The 15,964-nt window shown below is 40.1% G+C and overlaps 1 protein-coding gene across 8 annotated transcripts in view; it reads right to left on the minus strand.

Annotated features, from left to right (window-relative positions):
- Positions 1-15,964, minus strand: part of magi1b (membrane associated guanylate kinase, WW and PDZ domain containing 1b) — a 133,391-nt gene that overhangs the window by 76,332 nt on the left and 41,095 nt on the right. The window lies entirely within an intron of this gene.

Here is a 15,964-nt window from a genome sequence, read left to right on the forward strand (position 1 = left end):
ATAGATTTTCCATAAGCCCTCCCCTCCTCTAAAACAAGCATGATTTGGCAAGGAAGACATGCAATCCAAGACAGAAGGGAGGTAAGGGAGGGGAGGTTTATATATGAGTAAGAGAGAGCAGAGTCTGTCACACAGAACAAGAACATCAGAGAAAGCCAGACAAAACATCAAAAGAGTTTTAGACCTCGCTGAAATGTGGAAAGCCCCACTACTTCCAGGCATCTCACACTGAGCCCACCCTTGCACCCTCAGCTCTGATCAGCCAGCCAAGTCCTTGTTCAGACATGCATAACCAGACATGGCACCAGCTAGACCCTACGCTGGCAGCTGACATCTGTATTTCACAGCATGGAAAGAATCAAACTTCACTGAAATTCAATCCTACTGCAACACAGAGCGGCTGCAGGAGAAAAGAAAGAATTGACTCACTTTTGCTGATTTGGAAATAACAAGAATCAAGGACTGGGGCTCTCAACTCTCCACATGAAACATTCTTGATTCTTCAAAGTAAAACTGCCTTTGCAACTGACCCGTCTTCATATGAGATCGCTGCTGACCCTGACATTAAACTTAGCTGTTGGTATAATTAGATTCCCATTTCCAAGAGCAACCACTCATTAGTTTTGCATGTAAAATTGCTGCAACTAGGCCTGATCAATGATTCCTTTTAAAATCAAAATTTAAAACCGTGCAATTAGCAAATTGCTAAGGAGCACGATGCATTTTCACGTTGCTGCATCCATGGTTTTACAAATCCAGTGTCTTCCGTTATAATTCCTCTAGTCTTTCTTGTAATTTAAACATGTGACAGCTACAGTCAGCTGTAAAGTCACATTGACTTTTCAAACCTCATAGCCCAACATCCCATAAATTGCTCCCTTTTGCAGCAATATTTTGTGATTGTTGCAACTTAAAATGCCAGATTTTCAGCAGCTTTTGTGAAAAGTCGAAGCTAAAGTTGCAGTGGTTTGTAGTGTTTTTTTCCTTGCAAAAGATCCTCAAATTTATGTCAAATATTAGTTATCAAAGTTCTTTATTGAAATAAGCACACCGGCAGAGTATTTCATCAGTCAGCAGTACAAAAAAGTCTGCATTTCCAGCAGATCTGGATGATATAGACTCATCATGGTGATCTTCCTCATCTGTTCCTGCATTTCAGACCTTCTCTGGAGGTTTTCTGTGGTAGAAAAATGTTTGTAAGTTGACGACTTTTGTTTGTCTTCCACCACAATGTTGCACAAAACAGCTTACAGTCACTTTCATGGAGCTCAATAGGGAAGTATTTTTATTAGGAAAAGCTGGACAGAGAAATTTGGAGTAATATGCAGCAACAACACTTCAGCTTGGGTTCGATGCTGCTCTGGCTGCTTCGAGGAGCTGTGGTTTCTGTATGTGAGGCTTTAACAAAACTCCACCGTAAACACTGGAAAAATGTCATAAACGGATTCAGACGGCAGATGCGACACATTTCTCCTGCACGTCTGCATGTTAATGGTCAGAAATATATCAGTTTATGATCTCTGTGTATCAGTTAACGTAGAGGAGCACTGAGATTTGTCAAAGCTGCATTAATGCTGCAGCAATTGGACAAAATTGCAATGAAGCACAGATTTGCGAGGATTGGCTGAATTTGCGTTAATAGTTGCGATTGCAGCATGGAGAATTCCTAGAGGGGAGCGATAAACGACTGAAATGCTGTGATAAAGGACAGAAAACAGTGCATGAAAACGGTTTTACTGAGTGGAGTCACTCTAAATATTCTTAGAGTTCAGATCTCAGATGTGTTTACATTCCCAAAGTTGAAATACGACTCAGAAACGACTGGAATGATGGTATTCAGCTGGTTCAGCTGTGTCTCTCCAATGGACATGAAGTTCTCCGCATCTTCACCTCCCTGTGAGGGTTTAAAAACGCAGGTTTTGTCTGCTTTTCAAATGGTTTGTTTTGTCCGACGCAGGTTTTCTGTCTGCATCAGGGTGGAACTCTGTTGTGTTTAATACAGAAATCATGTAGAGAGAAATGAGGTGCTTGGGTGTAAATAAGAAACAACACCAGACTGTTTAGGTTTTACGACAGGGACAAAGTATAAACCTGTTCTAGAGGACATGTCACCTTCAGGCTTCAGTGTTCATCAGTTGCATCTTGCAGTTGTTGAGTGAAGCCGTTCATTTCTCAACTTTGCATCCTTGTTAGAATATAGAGCAGCTTATATTTTAATGTCATCTCATGTGGTAATCCCCCATCTCAAATAGATTTCTGTACATTTTTTTCCTCTTCTTTTAATTAAAAAATACAGTTATCACTTATAATTACCTTAGACGTGGCCACAGGACAAACACCACAGCTCTCTCTGAAATGTTTAATGAATTGATCATCTGTCACATGTAGGGTCAGGATGGATCGTGTTGACTTAATGGATCTGTAGTGCCACTAAAAGAAGTTTTCACTTTTGCAGTAAATTACCCAAATTACACCTCAGCATACAGTAAATGTAATGGCAAATTATTTGGGATAATTATATAGAATGTCAAGCTATCAATTTGATGATCACCTGTTAGGTGGTGATTGACTCAGGTTGTTTACAAAAGGCTTTGCAATGCTGGATTGCTGGAAAAACTGCACACACATTACAAACTGCAAAAACTTTGATGGCTGATCATCGCTTTTTTTTGTTGTTGTTGTTGTTTTTTTTTTTTTGTTTTTTTTTGCTGCTGTCATTTCGTTTAAATCAGAAAATGTAAATACTAAATAAATACACTCAATAATTCCATCAGCTGCAGCTTAATCTGATTGTAGTTGAGATCTTATGAACTGAGCATGCAGCCTTGTTCCACCCTAACCCCGTCCTAAATGCAGGTAATAAAGACCAAGCATGGCACGCACCGTTTGTAAATGTCTTTAACTTCAATCAGAACACTGGGCAACGGAAAACACGATCATCCTCTTAACAAAAAGCAACAGTCTAAGTGACAAAGCAGAGAACAAAGTCATATGCCCGGATGCCAGCCTGTCTTGCTCTTAGCCAAGTCAGATTTGGCAGCACCACCATGTTTGGCTGGGCACTGAGTGTTGTATCGATGTAGAATACACAAACAGTCTGGCATACAAGGTAACAACCAACTTTTTTCCCCCTCCTCTCTCAGATTGTCATTTGAACATCATGGAGCACGGTGCCAGGCTGAGGCTATGATTACAACTAAATCCTTCTATCTGTGTCTTCGTTATGACTAAATTTACCTGCTCCAAAATGAAACAGAGAAAATGGAAGTGACTGATCTTTTAAGTCACACGGACTCATGCCGTTACACCCTGACCTGTAATAAGTTAAATTAAGAAATCATCTCTTAAGCGAGCAGTTCATCCGTGGCTCTAGTTAATCAGATTATCAGGGCTAATCAGCATTTAATTGATTGAACCAGCAGCAGCAGCAATCTACAGTTAACATTTTCATCACCCCCGATCAGAACTTAAGCATATGTCACAGGAAGAGGGGTCAGGGAGGGGTGATTCTGACCCATGACCAGCCAGTTCTGCTTGATCCAGGTCCAGATGACAGCCAATGCACCACAGTCAGTTATAGAGAGAAAAGCAGGGAATATAGAGCTCTGTAAAAAAAAAAAAAAAAAAAAAAGAAGAAGATGGCAGGAATATTTTGTCTTTGATCTCTTTAATATAGTGAAAAGCTCTTTGAATAAGCAGTTTAAGTCCCTTAACACATGGCAGAGTTTTCGTATTCAAAGAGAGGACAGGTGTGTATGTGTGTGTATAAAAACAATCATGTCTCTGAGCTCAACACTACCCCCTATGCGCCTGTGTTGGATGTGGCTTGCATCCCAGCAATGGCCAGGCTCTGTATCCATAGCAACAGCTGCCAGATGAGTACTGACTGAAGGTGGTGATGTGTCACAGCCAGGCAGACTCTGCTGCCTCCCTGTGGACCATCAACGTGTTGCAAAAACAAAGAAAATCTTAAAACCATTGTGGGTCATTCTGGATTTTTTACAAAATATTATAGTTATTTTGTTATTTCAATAAAAATTGAATGCATGTGAAACATATTTCCCTATAGAGCATGTTAAATGTGGAGAGAAGTCATGTTAACCATTTTAATGTTGCCAAATGATTGCATGACAAATGATAATGAGCCTAAAATCCTTTACAACCACACGAATGATATAGAAAACCCAACCTTAAACCTAATCTGTCCTGTTTGCACTAACAAAACATCTTTTGGTCCTTTCCTTCTTTTTGTTAAAGAAACATCCTGTCAAAATTAGAAAAAAAAGTGTATTCAGTGACATAAGTGAAATCAATGCTGTACTGGGAAACCTTTAACACCTACCTCAACCTACCCCCACAGCTTGCACCCATGATCTGCTGCTAACAGACACCGCAGGACACCCTCTTTTGTCGGCATCAGGGCCACCATGATGTTATCACTTTTTCTGAGACCTGAGTTCAAGTCCAACATGCAGATTTATCTGATCATTTCTTTAGATTGCTGCAAGTGAAGGACAACATTTACTGGCTTCACAGACGGTACTTTCTATTTGTTAGAAAACTGCAATATAATCATTTTCCATTAGCCTTTGGAGTCAGAGGCAAGTTGTTTTACAATCAATGCTTTTACAAGATTGAAAGGCTTCAAACTGTAAAGTGCATGCACTCAGACACTGAAATAATGTAAAATGAAATAATGGATCTGGATATGACTTTCACTGACGAGAAGAGATGATTTCTGAGAAGAAAATCACAATGTTATTTCCACCAGCACAGCAAGTAAAACCTGAGCCTGTCATGACTTTCTCATCATATCATAAACTGGGCCCAGTCAGACAGAAGTTGTTACAGAACCTGTTTTACAAGTCATCTACCTCCCCACGAAAGAAGGATTTTCAGTTACTTGATGATCTCTTACTCTAAAGTTCTCAGAGTTGCTGATGTGAGTCTCGAGGACATCTCCGTCATTCAATCTGCAGTCAAAAAATGCAAAACAGTCTTGGAAACAGCAGCTGGGGCGCAACCAAAGCTGGGTTATGTTTTGACATGTGCAGCTTGCTGAGTTGAGATTGTGGGCATGTGATCTGATCATAAATCCTGGATTATGACAATGAAACAACTTGGATTATGATTTACTTTCAAGAATTCTGCTGATTATGTCTTGAAATGAACAATGATGTCTTAACTTGTTTAGCTGACATGACGAAGCAAAAGCAGCCTGGGTGCTCCTCATTTAAATGTTCTTTACATGTTGGAGCTGTAATATTTATGGCATGCAAAGCAAAACAAAGCAAGCCAACTAATATCCCGAGAAGGGCCAAAAAGACAGAGTATAAATCACTGCTTCCAGTAAGAACTTTTAAAACAAAGATTAAATAAGACATGAGGTGGAGAGCTGCGAGTGGGGTCTTTAGCGTGGAGGTGACAGGACAGGCGCTGCATACGTACAGAAAACTAATCATGTGATCACAAAAGTTTAAAATATATATGTGCCATGATCTTCTGGGCCTACATCTATTTGTCAGGATTAACTCTCTGATATATTTTCAATCCTGTCTGATCAGCTGTGTCTCTTGAAGCTGCTTCCCTGTTTACCATGTCCTAGATGGCTTTCATTGATCGTAGTCTCTCATACAGGGAAACGGAAGATTTATTTCTGCATGCAGGGCAGCAAAAAGCTGCAATAAAAGGTGCCACTTTCCCTTCTGCAATCTGATAGCAGACAATGAAAACATGTGACTTTTCATGGAGCTGGCCATACATGTGTGTGAGTAATGTAGAGTTGGTGGTAATAACCGTTATTCACATAATACAAGCATCCGTCTGATCGAACAAAAATCAGCATCCACCAGCCAAGGACTCGAACTCTATAAACAACAGTACAGCGGCTGCATTATGATTTATGTGGGTGCTGAAAAATGTCATAAGTGTTATGCTAGAAATGTCCATACACTATGTGACTCTACAGTTTGAGAGCTCTGCACAGAGGCTTGTGGACAGGAGACTCCACCCACCCAAGACCACAACTGACTTAACTAATGAGATTACCGAGTGATGTAAAAGGCAGTGTTGTAGGTAATAAAATTCTTGTCTTCTTTTCATTAAGAGACCAACATTAGTGTTTTATTCTCTAACAGGTCAGCTGATTGTTTCCAGATACAAAACAGAAGGGTTCAAAAGAAAATAATGACACCACACAGGATTCAGTATGTCTTCAGAAGTAACATCCAGACGCTGATTAACAGGAAAAAACAGCTTCTCACATGCTTATACTATCATTCAACACAGGTTTACAGAAAGCAAATGTTCACATTCACGTCCAATTAAACCATTTAATTAATAAATTCTGCCTTTGATTTGAGGATTTAAGCCAAGCACTGTAATTTCAGGCCATTAAGAAATTTTTAATGGTATAATATTCTGAATATGTCTAAAACATGAAAAATGACCTGATGATGATGACCTGATAGCTGGCCTTCTTTTACACCTACCTTCCAGTGCCTTTCAATGTATTGGATGATCTTAGAAAAACTGTTCTTCATAGCCTCCTAAAAGGTCCACTGGATCCACAGAAGACATTTTACTAGAGACACTGTGGCTGCTCAGCTGGTGACCAGAAACGCTGCAGTTTTCCACTGATGCCAGCTGCCACCTCAACAACTCATTTAGGACCAGCTGTTCCCTTTCTGAGACCTAAAATGACTCCATAGTTTAACAATTACTACTAATAACAAGTTGCAGTTTCCACTGTGTACAGTTACAGCCACTTATTTCTGCTTAAAAACACCTGGAATAAGGTAGCCACCAGTCCCGTGCATCAGTGTGTGATCAGTTGAGTCGCCTTTAGCTGAGCAACAACAAAACACAAGAAGAAATGCAGCAACTGCAGACAGGAGCCGTCGTTAGATGGGAAATGTTGGGAAACGGATATGAGAGCAAGTGAGCTGTAAAAACCAAAATTCCTCCGAGAGAGCTGAGAGTGACCCCCGATAGATGGAGATGAATGAATTATCTTCATTTACTTTGTACTTCTTAGAGCAGAACCTTCTACACAACACAAAGTCCACACTCAACCTGAGCATGATGTCGAACATGGTTTGATGTTTCATTTTATTGTTGATGATGCCCGACTACTTTTTTTAAAAGTCTGACTAAAAAATTTAAACATTTTCATTCATTCATTCATTCATTCATTCATTCATTCAGTGTACCGCTTAGTCCATTAAGGGTCGCGGGTAAGCTGGAGCCTATCCCAGCATTAACAGGTGAGAGGCAGGGTACACCCTGGACAGGTCACCAGTCCATCACAGGGCCAACACATAGGTGACAAACAACCATTCACACACACACACACACACTCCTAGGGAGAATTTAGAGTAGTCAGTTAACCTAACATGCATGTCTTTGGATGGTGGGAGGAAGCCGGAGAACCCGGAGAGAACCCACGCATACACGGGGAGAACATGCAACCTCCACACAGAAAGGCCACCGCCCTCAAGGTTTGAACCTCCCCCCAGCAGAGATTCAAACCAGCGACGTTCTTGCTGTGAGGCTGCGGCGCTAACCACCGTGCAGCCCAAAAAATAAATAAATAAATAAACAATAGTTGTTTTTTTTTCTTCCCCTTCAAACATAAGACCGGAGAAAACGTTGCTGCAAGAGAATGTAGAGAAAACAAAGTTTGCTTAATATCTGGTTCAGTATTTAGGATGTGCAGGAAAAAAAGAAAAAAGGAGCTATACTCTGGTGTAAAAAAAAGAGGATATATTCTAATTACAGCTTAGGTATAATGTATTTGTGCAAATATCTCTTAAGAGCAACCTGGAGAACTTTTTTTCCCTTTTTGTCCAACATTTCTAGTAACAAAGAAACCTCCAGCAGTTCTAGACAAAAATGTAAGTTATTTATACTCAAAACTTCAATATAAAGACAATTAAATCTCTAACTCAAACTATTTAGAATTACTGTATAGAAGTGAGATAAATAAGGCTCCACCTGGCATGCCATGGCTGTGCAGAACCTTGCTCATGTTGCTGATTACAGTTCTTAAAGAGAAATACCAGAATTCAAGAAAAAGTGCATCTTCACATTTTAAATGTTATAACACGAGTCGTACTCCTGTAAAAATTAAGCTAATCTTAACTTAAAAAGATCTGTGTTAGTGTAAAAGCATCCACCTAAACAACAAATCCATATTAGAAAAGTTTCTCTGTGACTAGAATTTACCATCAGAACGTGGATCATAGAAGGCTGACTTAGAATAATTAAGTAAAACCTCAATAAATGTATCGATACAAGCAAATATGCCAGTTTTGAATTAAAATCAAGCACAGACCATTAGCAGATTATGAAAGTTGAACGACTTTACAAACATTTGACTAAGCAGAAAATTTCCTCCAGTTTATTAGGTTCTTCTAGTGGTGACATGAATCACCGTAATATGATTCGAACCTTCTCCACACTTGTTTCATCTCACAGCAAGACAAATAGGCAACTGCTGGGGTGTAATCAGAGGCAGCACCACAGAGGCTGAACACTGCCCTGACAGACCAGCCGTTGCTCAAAGCAGGCTGGAAAAGAGTAAAACACAGACAACGGGGGGATGGAAAACTTAAAGCCATGATATAAACAAAAGGAGTGCAAATAAAGATTTCAAACTAATTGTAAGTCATAAAGAGGGAATGGAAAACGTAAGCTAGAAGGCAAATCAGACATAGGTGTCTAATTATATTCAAGACAGACGGATCGGTGTTCGTCCCTCCTGCATTTCTACAACTTCAACCAGCTGTTGGGACTCGTGTCTTCATTTCCTGGCCTCTAATTGGCCACATGGGGAGGAGTCACTTACTCGCTGTGATTATACAGAGTCTGCCACAGTTCGCCTCACCTCAGGGCCCAGGGCAAGCTCATTAGCTCTGCCGCCAGGGGGCACATGTAACTCAGCATCATTAAGTGTGAGGGACAGCATGTCCTGTATATGTCCTGCCTAAGAATGTACACAATTTCTGCTTGTACAGATTGTAAGCTCAATTTGCTGATGCTCTGACTGATGTGCAGCTTCTTTAGAAATAGTTTTGAGAATGATTAGCAACCATGATGAGAGAAGTCTTTATAAATTGATCAAAACTGCCTTCACAACTCATCTGTTAAAGAAACTTAGTACATGGCTGCTGCACCCTGCTTGGACCAATCAGGCTATCCTTGGTGACTGGACATTGTTTAAACCATGCACGTCTGCATTTGGTGTGAGCAGCTTGCCACTATGCCTCCTGTTTGACTGAAATGTTATAAGCACACTGCTAACAGGCTGTAGGCAGTGCAGCCATGGTGTGTAATGTTGACGTATGAGCTGTGGTGGTGCCGTTTACACTCTTTAGTCTCGTAAGATAAGCTCAATTTTTTGTGTTTATTTTAAACTGGTCTGAAATTCTTGGGCTCTGCCTTAAATTGAGTTTGGTTTGGTTTAATTTTAACACACTCCCACCCCACTGTGTTTCTTATTTATTATCATGGCATGAAGCACAAGATTTTCACAGACAAATGTTCTGAGTGCCCTTTCAATTAATAGACAACTTTTTTTTCACAGTATGCATTAATTACATGTCAAATAATCTTTTTCTGAACTTGTTCTGATTAATTCACCAGTATATCTTAATTCAGTATCAACCACTCGCAGCAGATTGGATGATTCCAGCAACATGACGAGACCTAGCAAGATAAACGGCGGCAGCAACCTCAGGTGAGAGTCCCACCTTCTCCTCTGCCTCTGGAGCTTCACCTGCAGCTGGATAAAACTCGGTCCGACTCGTCCTTACTAAGCGCAGTAAGTCTACAAAGTTCTACAAAGTTGAACCAGGATCAGTCTGGCTGACTTTCTCTAAAATGACCTTATGCAGGTGAGAAACTGAGTTTGTTTCCTCTGACTGGAGAAGCTCGTTAAGATCATGATGAGACCATCTGCTTTCTGCTGAGCTTTTGTGTTTTGTGTAAAATTTGATCCATGGATCTGAACGTATCACTCATATCTCTGTTTAGGTTTTTCGATTAACTGATCTCGGCCTCTGCCATTTAATTATAAAGTGTATTACTGGATGCAATTCCTAGATTCAGTTTGTTATTCATAAATGAAATGTTCTATTTCTTGTTTAATCTGTTGAATTACAGCTGATATCAGCTGGATCCGATTTTAAGTGTCGCAAAAGTTTTTTTTGTTAGTTTTTTTTTTTTTTTTTTTCATTTCAATAGCAGAGGAAAATACTTCTTTTTTTTATTGTATTTCATACCTAATCTGCTTTGACACGGGTTAAATATGGAATTATTGAACTGGAATTTGTCCTCTTATAAATTCAAACTCCACAGCGATCAATGGCCTGACGTGTTGCTGTGTCCTGCCGGGACTGCCCCCATCTAAGCGCTGGAATATTCTTGCTGTGTACGCAAGCGTACACGTCAACCTTCTGCTACGTTTCACCACTGGGGGCAGTACACAGCACTTGGACTGAACTATGATAAGGTCAGTCTAGAAGTCAGTTTGTATTTCCGGGGCATCAATCCCCACAACGCCTTCAATTTGTTGCCAACTGTTAAGGAACGTGTGTTGTTACTGTGCAACAGGGAGGAAAAATTATACAGATGCCGGTAGCTGCAGACCAAGTCCTTCTTCAGTGGATTGTTCTTCAGGTCTTCAGAACAATCCACCGTTGTGTTAACTGTGGCCTGTCAAGTCAGTATTGCAACTTGCACACATGACACGTTACCTCGCGTCAGCGCGAGCGGCCTACGTGCCAGACAAATGCTAGGAACACGTGGCCGCCATGATACGGATGTGTCGCTAACAGCAAGTCTATCTCAGCCCTTAAACTCACTGGGACAGTATTTGGCACCTGGATCTGGACTATAATCTCAGACTGGAGATCAAGTGGGACAACTATTTACAAAGAATTATAGTCATATAAAGTTCAAAATGTGGCCCAAATTCAAGTTTTTTCCTCTTTTTGTGCTATTTACTCCTGCTTTTTGTACAAATTGGTAGTTCATTAATAAAGAGATTGGTATAAACTTTATTGCCTGTTCTACAGCAGAAACAGAAATTCGTCTGTGACTCCGCTCCAGCACATTTAAAACATTTTGTACTATTTCTGTTTTGGGGATGAATGATTTCTAGTATATGTTCTTCCGGGCCAGTGAGGTTCTGTAGCGTCTGCCTGATGGCAGTAACATGCAAGTGTGGTGCAGGGGATGGGAGGGGTCCTCAGTGATGAGGGTGGCTTTCCTCGCCAGTTTATATATAGTTACCTTTTTACTGCCATAACCTTTACGCTCTGAAGTCTGCAAACAAAGATTTATTTTCTCCCTCTAGTCTTTGTCAGTTCTATTTGGGATTTAATCCCCATTTCTTATTAAAAACTCATTACCCTATTGTTCATTTTGATCCACAATCATTTACTTTTAGTCATTTTGTTCACTCCATCCGTCCATCCATCCGAGGGCATGACCCACTTTCCTGCAGCTGTCACCCCCCCACACTGCTGAGTCAAGAAGTGATCAAGATGTGTGAATGCACAAACACGGACTCCCAGCCTTGCACATGCAAATGAATACATGTGGCAACACATGCATATAAAAGGGATGTTGTAACACACCACATCTGCTCACTGATCTAAATTTAGGTAGAGGATGAGAGCACACTTATATAAATAGACAAAAAAATAAAAAATAAAAAATACACACACACACGCATGACATAAAAAGAGATATTGGGGAGAAAAAACATTTTCACAAAATGAAAAAAAATGTTTTGTCCACTTTTATCATGATTTTTGTGTCATTTTCTTTGTAGTTTTATCAGAATGACGCATCATTTTACTTTGACACATTAATTTCAGTAATAAAAATCTAATTAAAATGCACACGCGCACACACACACACACACAAACACATGCATACTTGACAGAATTTAAGGGTTGTGGGCTAATAGGGCAGCAGTCATTGCTGGTTACATCCACAATCGTTTCTGGGTCAGCATCAGGAACAGCTCATCCAGCCCTGCATCCCTTCCCAGCTGACTTCAGGCCAGGCATGCAGAAAAATACACACACACACACACACACACACACACACACACACACACACACACACACACACACACACACACACACACACACACACACACACACACATACTTACAACATTAAACCAGCAGAGGCAGACGGTGTGAATTGTGCATTAGAAATTAGCAAGACATGAACTGTAGAGAAAAAAGTAAATAACTGTGAAAGCAAAATATCACGGTTCACAGTTCTTCTCAGTCAGTATCATCCCAAATAAACTCCTCGCACCACATAATCAGAATAAGGTGTCTTTTGACCCATGATCAAGTTGCACACACCCTAATGCATGGGGCAAATTTCAAGCAAACCCCTTAACACGACCATATGACGAATAAGACACGAGCGTCTACAATACAAGATCTCATGCATCACTTAATACACAGCATACTGCTGTCTTTTCATTCATACCCTGTAAGTGCATGCACTCACGTTAGCTCAAATGTGTGCACCGCGCCATGTTCCCTGTGTGTGCGTTTATCCCCTACCTGTAGTTACCTGCTGTGTCTTAACATGGTTGCATGATAAGCAAGACGAAGCTCAGTGAACTGTAATTACTTGTTTTTGTGTGAAGAGAGAGAAATAAAAGGACATAAATGTGTGTAAATTAAATAAAAACCCGTAAAGGGAAGAGGGAAGAGAATCTGAAAAAGTTCTGGACTTTCTGCAACAGAAACTCAGGATGGGTTGAGCCCAGATCTGGAGACTCATCTGGCAGTTCACGGGCTTAATCCACTACCGAGGTCCACTTCCTGACCGTGCTGCTGACAGCCCTCCCTCCCTGCTCTATCACGGCTTCCTCTAAGCTACTTCTTCAAACATTAATAGGATCCAAACCCTTCAGTGACTTCATTAACATTCAAACATGAAAGAAGAATTTTCATTTTCCTGTAAAGAGTGAAGCTGCAATTTTCAGAGGGACATTTAAAGGCTGTACAGTTTCTTAACCAAAACTACCGTTCTGCTCCACAGAGACAGTTATCTATACGCCACACATGAAGGAAGAAGTTTTCATCTTCTTAAAATGTTTTAAAGAAAGAATAGTATTAGGAAGCAATAAGATTTTAATGTTAGCAGCAAAAATAGTGGATTTCAAACCTTCAGCTAAACATAACCTGGTTTATGGAAACACAGAACAGCATGCCAATCTACCAAAGGAGAAGCTCGGTGAAAGATGCATGAGGGAACCTTACGTTAGAATCAGAAAGGGAACTGGTAGACTGGTCAGCAGCCAGTAATCCTTCTCAGTGACTCCCATTGCGCATGTGGTTGAGCAAAGCCATGCAAAAGCAATAAAGACAGACATGTAATCAGTGTAAGTGCAACACTTACATTGCAAGTCATGCCACAAATTAATTCAAACTAATTATGTTTAAAGTTTGTTTTTGTTTTATGGTTTAACAAAAGCAAACCTTGAAAGGATCTTCATTTCCAGCGGTTACTCCGATTATTGTCTGCCTGATATAACCATACGGAAAAAGGAATAAAACCTGTGCAGATGTAACATTAAAGACCTGCACTTAATGGAATTACACACCAAGACAGAGCTGAGAATGAGCTGCCAAGCCAGGTCATTCATCTTCTAAACGAGGACAAACATGTTCAAATAACAGAAAATTCAGTTCAATTCAAGTCCAACGAAGAAGGGAAAACTTGTGGGAGAACAATTTAAAAATAAGAAATATCCACATCCAGACTGAGATGAAATTATTTAGTTTTTAAAAGGTTTTTTTTTGTACAGATGGTGTTCCAGAAAGGTGTGCATCCACACAATTCCAGTGGAAGTATCAATACCAGGCTTGTAAAGGCCTTTTCACTGGGCCGGTTATCGAACCAAAGCCGGAACCGGGCGGCGTGTTGAGACTGAAAAAAGTTGGTTTGAAAACAGAAAACTCAGTTCCAAATGGGCACCAAAATTTCACGTTTCTCAATCAGGAACTATGACGTCATCTGTGGCGAAAGATTCACTCACACACCAGACGGCTGTTAATTACATTTCAATAAAAAAAGAAGAAAAAAAAAACACCGGAGCAGTTCTGGCTGTCACTGTGTTCATTAATGTTGTGTTATGTTTAAATTAAATTAAAAAAGACACACAAACATATACAAGTCATAAGTCATACATATATACTGTATATATACTGATAATTTATATGACTCAAAGTCAAAAATGCACTGAAGCCCATTTTGAAGGAAGCTGCATCAAGCTGCCCTGAACAGATGATCATATATCACATCACCACATCCATATAACCATTAGCAGCCGGCCAGAAATCAACCAGTTGGAGGATTTAAACCATAAATGACAAGAAGTTCAGTAATTACTCAATATGACACTGCAGACAGCAGACGGGTGTGGACATTCCTTTCAGGAGCTTTGGGAGTGTAAGAAGAGCCTGAACACCAAAGACATCCATATACAGAAAGGCAGACGTTAGGGCCAAGCGAAATGGCTTAAGAAAAAAATCTCAGGTTTTTTCTAAACCAAATCTGATTTAGGATTTTTAATCCACTTTTTTGTGTTCTTTCTTAAAAACATATTAAACTTATTATAAACTATTTTAAACTTAAAGCTTTTGCATACCAAATATGTTTGTTGATTTAAAAACACAACATTTCCACCGTATAAACGGCTTCATATCTTGCATAGAGATGCAACACATCTGCATCCGTGATCTCTTTCCATCTGGATCCTAATCATACTGGATCCAGAGGGGAAATAATTCCCCTGATGCTGGTCGTCTCTTAAAGAGAGTTTGTGGGCTGAGTTTGTCTTCTGCATCTCGTAGAGAGCAACATTTCTCACTGCGGTTATATGCTCAACTTTTTCCAGTCGTGAGTGACGGCTCACGTTACTGTAAATCTGTTCAGTCAAACGCTGCTCTGGAGCGGAGGGGGGCCGAGCCCGCTGCTAACTACGGAAGCCCAAGGAGGACATTTGCGTATTAAAGAGAGAAAAATCCAGATTTTCAAAAAATAAATCGTCAGAAACTAAAAATTTGATTAATCAACTGTATCGATTAATCGCCCAGCCCTAGCAGAAATCCCACTCTGCTCCTGAAACACTTCCAGTGTGATGAAGCCATGAAGCTGTTACACAACCATGTGATATCCAGAACTTGACTTAGGCATGAACGGCTGGAAAAGGCATGGAACAGAAATTTAACTATTGTATATTTTTAATGGTAGAGCAAGCATCCCATTTCAGCTTCATTTTCAAATATCGCTAGTTTTCACCCCCACCTACTCAGCAACCTGAGCACCTTCCTGTTCCGCCGCTACCAGTACGACCAGTCCGCGAAACAGACAATCAGTCACCGTCTAAATATTATTGTAAACCTGAACGGAGAGCAGCTCAGTGCATCATCTTCATTCTTTATGACTTCCTTCCGCTCTCCTGCCTACAATTTATGGAATGATGGAAATTTTTATTCCAGCTATGGCAGGTGGATGAAGGGAAGTGTGCTCTGTTGTAAAAACAGCCCATTCATCATTGTACATGTGTAACAAATGTCTAAGTCAGGAAGTACTTTTCTTACCTGATGGAGTCATTCAAGAAGAGAAATTTTCAGGGAAAGCCAGACAATGATGGAGAGACACAGACAAAAATGGAAAAAGAAAAAAACTTAGTAAAAAAAAACTAAAAATATATCACAACTTAACTTTGCTGTTTAGCAGGTATATCTACCACGTTCAGCAGCTTAAATATAACAGGATCATCAAAACCAGAACGATAATTTTATCATGATGCACTTTAAATAGATAAGAGTTGGGCAGACAGACCAGGATAACAATGAACAGAAAAGGGATAGCAGCAGTGTAGATGCATCAAATCAGGACATGCTTGATGGTTTATT

The sequence above is a fragment of the Melanotaenia boesemani genome, chromosome 3 (assembly GCF_017639745.1).
Source record: "Melanotaenia boesemani isolate fMelBoe1 chromosome 3, fMelBoe1.pri, whole genome shotgun sequence".
Classification (NCBI taxonomy): domain Eukaryota; kingdom Metazoa; phylum Chordata; class Actinopteri; order Atheriniformes; family Melanotaeniidae; genus Melanotaenia; species Melanotaenia boesemani.